The following is a 6,000-nucleotide window of genomic DNA, read 5'->3' on the forward strand; positions in this document are numbered from 1 at the left end:
GTGGCGACGGAGCAGATCAGGGGGCAGGCCACGTGAACGTTGCAGTGGAGAAGTGGGCATGACTGACCACACTTGTTCGGTACCACTCAGTCCAGAATTTGTTGAAATCCTAAATCCTGCGACCTTTCAGAAGCTCAGCTTCCCTCGGTTCTGACCCACGAGTCCTCAGCAGAGCAGCAGTACGTCCATGACTGTAGCAGCTCCTCCCACTGCCGCTTCCAAGGTTCTCCATCAGCGGCTGAGGGAGTGAGCCACATCTGATCAGCATTGGAGTCTGAGACAGGAAGAATCCGATCAGCCCCAACTCAACTTCCACTCTCAGGTTCTCCTCTATCGTCCCAAGTTCTGCTGAACCAGAACCCAGTACCCTCTCCCTGCAGTACTCAGCCCATCTCTACAAATCTCTCCAGGAAACATCGAGTCTCCTCTGTTCAGGCCTTCTTAATGATCACATCTGGTACATCGCATCCTGGCTGCTGATTGGCCCTTATGCCTTGTGTCAGGCTACTCAGTTAAGTAAATTAGCCAATCTTGGGTGAGGGAAACATAATCAGTGTGACGGCCAGTGGGCTGGCCTTGTGTTTTGCTTTTTCTGTTACCTGTTTCTTGCAGGTAGGTGGAGCTGACCCAATTATAGATGCAGCACACCTGAGTAGGCCAGTCCCAGTGTATATAAAGACACCTTGACTGAACCAGCTCACACTCTCTCTTGCTCTCTCTGTCTGGCACCCATCATGTTCATTTGGAGGTTTCAGTTATGGCTGTTATGTCCTTTAAATTGTGTTTAAGTTGCTTTACCTTATTTTCATTAAATATGTCTTACAGCCTTTAAACGCCTGTGTGTGGTCTCCCACGTGTTGTTATTTCCTATGAGCCGGGTTGTGACAAATGGGGGCTCGTCTGTGCAATTATCCTGGTTTGGTAAGCTTTCTACCATTTGATTGACAGCTGGTCTGTTTGTAGCTGATTGCGACTAGTGCTGTTTGATTTCATCTGTTTAGGTGACTTTGTCTAGTTGTGTCTTGGCTAGGACTTGCCTTGTAGGCAATTGTTGAGTTAATTGCTGATGAGTTTGGTTATTTGTGGTGCTTTGATATTCTGAGTTTCCTGTATCACGCAAAATCTTTACAGGAACTTTATGAACATCACCTGGGAGTGACACAAACCCATCTGACACAAAATCCTCAAACCCCAAATAGCTCTCTGAGTCAGACTTAGTCGAAACTAGCGTTTCCCGAGAGACTACTGAAATTTCCCGTGCAGGAACGGTAAGAGCCGCAGGCTTAACCTGTTTGCCTGTATGCGCCAACTTGCTTTTCAACAAGGGACATTCTGCTTTCCAGTGTCCATCGCCATGGCAGTAGTTGACAGACTTTACACCAAAAAATAAAACTTTAAAACAAATAAAACCAAACCCACACTAAGGCCTTAAAACAGAATGACTTAAAACAATAAAGCACCATAAAAATAAAAACATGAAAGTCTCAGCACATCAACATTCTGCCTTATGACACACTGATCTCCTCCTGTGTGCAGACTGTCTGTGTCTCCCTCAGTGGGTTGGTGGGTTGGTACTGAGTGCTGATAACGAGCTGAATGTTCTCTCTCTGCCTTCTTGGAGCTTTGACCTGCATTTGTGGACTTCATGGTGAGCTGTGTTCACAGACGGGGATTTCTGGAAGTGTTCCTGTGCAGTGATTTCCATCACAGTCTGAAGTCTCAGCTTTACAATATTGATTTTCAGTCTCGTCCGTGAGCACAGACAATTCTCCAGATCCTCTGAATCTCTTGGTGTACTTGTATAAATATTAAGAAAGATTCACAGTTTTACATTGAGGAACATTATTCTGAAATTGTTTCACAATGTGCAGACACAGTTTTAGCAGACTGATGAACCTCTGACTCTGTAAGATTATTTTTTTGTACCTGATCATGTCACTGACCTGCTTCCATTTTACCAACTGTTCCTCCTGCTGTTTCTCACTCAGCCTTTTGTCACCTCTTGTTGTGCAGTGTGCAGATCCCTGTGTTCTGTTTTTATTTACAACTTTTTAAACTCTGGTTGCACTGTTAAATGTTAGAACAACGTTATAGTCATGAGAGCCCCATGTTGGTTAACACTTCTTTCCACCAGCTTCTTGATTCTGGACCTGCAATCATCTCTAGATCTTTACTGTATCAATGCACAGGTTTGTAGAATCAGAGCTCTCATTGTTTAAAAAAGGTGTGAATTTGAAAATAGATCGACGGTTATGTGGTCCAGTGAAGTTTTGTAAAACAACAACAACAACAACAACAATCTTTATTTATAGAGCACATTTAAAAACCAGCGGTATACCAAAGTGCTTAACATAAGAGACAGAGAAGTAACACGAGTATTATAAGGCCTTAGCAAAGTATCAAATATACTCACAGGTCAATTCCACTAATACACAGGGGTAATATAAAATGCATATCAAAATAAAAACATAATAAAAGCACAAGCCATAAAAATATGTATAGGAAAAAATAGAGTAAGTCTAAAAGTCAGGCGCGAGCATTAACAAGCAGGAAAGGCAAGATTAAACAAATAGGTTTTTAACCGTGATTTAAAAGATTGGATGGAATCAGACGCCCGGATCGCAATCGGAAGGTTATTCCACAACTCTGGTGCAGCCAGGGCAAACGCCCGGTCACCTCTAGACTTCAGCCGAGATCTAGGCTGCACCAAGAGTAACTGAGTAGATGATCTTAATGCTCTGGCATCAACATACGATTTAAGGAGTTCCTTAAGGTAGCTCGGTGCTGTGTTGTTGGTAATTTTAAACGTAAGCAGCAGTATTTTAAATTGGATACGGTATTTTATGGGTAGCCAATGCAGATCAGCTAGGACAGGAGTGATACGGGCAAACTTCCTAGTTCTGGTCAGAATGCGTGCTGCAGCATTTTGGACTGTCTGCAGTCTATGAAGGAGGGCAGAATGAAGACCAAAATAAAGTGAGTTGCAGTAATCCAGCCTAGAGGTCACAAAGGCGTGGATGAGCTTTTCCAGGTCCTTATGCAGAACATAGTGCCTAGCCTTAGAAATGAGACGGAGTTGGTAGAAACTAGATCTAACTACAGCAGACACTTGTTTATCGAGTTTGAACGAGCTGTCAAGCAACACGCCCAGATTGCTAACAGTGTCAGAAAGGGAGCTGGTAAGGGAACCAAAGGCATCACGAAGTTGGCCACGAGGAACGTTGCTGCCAAATACCACGATTTCAGTTTTCTTGTCATTTAGGATAAGAGTGTTTGCTAGGAGCCATTCTTTGACCTCGCGCATGCACTCTTGGAAACAGTGCAAGGACAAAGCAAGATCATCATTTAGTTCAAAGTAGATCTGTATATCGTCAGCATAACAGTGGAAAGAGGTGTGGTATTTCTCAAAGATTGCACTTAGAGGGAGCATATACAGTGAGAAAAGAGTAGGGCCTAACACAGATCCTTGAGGCACGCCACAGCAGACAGGTGCAGCGGAGGAAGAGCAAGTGCCCAGGTTGACCGAGAAGAACCTATTGGAGAGGTATGATTTAAACCAATCAAGGGCAACACCTTTAATGCCTACAGTATGCTCAAGCCTCGCTAAAAGATGTTGTGATCTACCATACCAAGGCCGAGGATAATCCAATAAAACTAGGACGCAGAGGCGTCCATTATCAGCAATTAGAAGAAGATCGTTAAGGACTCTAAGCAACGCTGTTTCGGTGCTATGATGTGGTTTGAAGGCAGACTGGAATTTATCATTAATGTTGTTCTCATCCAGGTACGCCTGGAGTTGTAGAAGAACTATCTTCTCAAGGATTTTGGACAGGAACGGGAGCTTAGAGATCGGCCTGTAATTCACATAATCATTATAATCAAGGTTCCTTTTTTTAAGAACAGGCTGAACTATAGCATGTTTAAAAGCTGACGAAGACGCAGCCAGAGAGTAGGGAAGAATTCAATAGCGATAAAATACTGGGTCCAATTACATCGAAGCAGTCCTTAACTATGCGAGATGGGAGAGTATCATGTATAGGATTAGTATTGTTCAGTTGTTCAACTAAACGCTTGAGAGTAAGAAGTGACACGGGCTCAAACTGATGGAAAGTAGACGAACAGTCAGGGGTAAAAACAGGGCTTGACATTAAAGGAAGTGAAGACTTAAGAGATGAAACTTTATCTAAAAAGTGATTTAAAAATTGTTCGCAAAGAACCGGAGAGCACGCCAGCGGCATAACAGTGGAGGCATTGACCACAGAATTAAAAATTTTGCATTGGTGGTTCTTGGTGTCCGGGGCTGGGCGCTCAGGTATGCACCAGCTCACTCCCGGTGGCTACTTGGCGGGGCCTGGTGCCTGTCGCTCGGTCAGGCCTCTTCCGGGGCAAAGGGGGCCCTCGGACCTCCGGCCTCGGGGCCTGCAACTCGGTTCACTCTGGCACAGCTGGCTGCCGGCAGAGCCGGCGGGCATGCCAGTGCAGCCCACTCTGGCTTCTGCTCCGTGGCTACTGGGTGACCCCCTCATCTGGGGATCTCCTCAGCCCTTCCCAGGAAGGTGGCACGGATGCCCCTCGGTGGTACTCCTTGGGCTCTCGCACTCTGGGGCCTCTGGATGTCTGGAGCCTGGATCTCCTCCATGCCTGCTTCATGCCCTGGGGACGGGCTATGGGCCTCCACACCCTCTAGCAGACCGTTACATGGGAAACCTTTTTGTATACAAGCGTTGATCCACACAGGTGTGCACACGGGTGTTCACTGATCGTAGACATAAACTACACCTTTCTTAGCTGCTACTTCAAAGCACATTGTGCGCCGTCTGTCCTGCGTGCTGCACAACAACTTTCAATATTTAGTATTTACTGCTGTTCACACTTAGCTAGATTAACGTGATGGTGTTGTGTTTAGTATGTTGCTTTGTTTTTGTTTGGTTTTTTTGCTTGTCTTCTCTTCTTTTTCTCTCAACAGGTGATCCAGGAGATTTTTTTTCTTTCTCTTTGTCTTTATAAGTGCCCTTTCTCACTGTCCCTTTTCCTTCTGTTTTCTTTTCCTTCCTCTCTTTCTTTCTCCCTTTCCTATCCCCCAGTCATGTCTGTCCCATCTGTAACAACTGAAAATAAAATAAATAATAACAACAAAGCTTGATCAAATGGACCAATACGGCAATGCCATGATGATCCATTTGGCAAAATAAATCCATTTGGTGTCCTTGTTGGTCTTCAGACAACAATTCTGATGGCTAAAGAACCAAATGGGACAGACAAAAGAGGAAAAAAAAAACAAAAAAACAAACAAACAAAAAAAAAAGAATTAAAAATTTTAAATACTGTTCGGGGGTTGTGACCATTGGCTAGGATAATTTTTGATAGAAAAGCTGCTTTGGCCATTTTGGCAGCAGTTTGGAATTTCGAGCGGCTGGTACGTAGGATTTCATAGGATACCTGGAGTTTATCTTTTCTCCACCTCCTCTCATCACGTCGACACACACGTCGTAAGGCGCGTGTAGAGTTGTTTAACCAACATTGAGAATAAGTTCTAGGGCGCTTCATTTTAATAGGTGCAACAGTGTCAAGGATAGAGGAGCATATGGTTAACAAGGTGTTGGCAAAGTCCTCAACCATATGAGAGGTAAAACAATCAAACATAGTGGATGCAGAATTCAAAAAAGAAGCAGAAAAATTTGCCACAGTTTCAGCATTAACTGTGCGCATAGGGCGAAGGAGGGCCTCAAGGTGCAATTCAGTATTACCTAAGTCAACATCAAAGATGACCGGGAGTGGTCAGAGAACCCAGCATTGTTTATATCCTTGATGCAAATGTCCAAGCCATATGAAAAGACCAGGTCAAGGGTATGGCCTTTAACATGGGTTGGTTCATTAACCCACTGAGTGAGGTTAAAAGAGTCAGTTAATGCAAGAAAGTCTTTAGCCAATGGGTCGTTCATACAGCAGACATGTATATTAAAATCGCCAGTAATAAGAACACAGCCATATTTAAAAGAA

Source organism: Oreochromis aureus, linkage group 5 (assembly GCF_013358895.1).
Source record: "Oreochromis aureus strain Israel breed Guangdong linkage group 5, ZZ_aureus, whole genome shotgun sequence".
Lineage (NCBI taxonomy): Eukaryota > Metazoa > Chordata > Actinopteri > Cichliformes > Cichlidae > Oreochromis > Oreochromis aureus.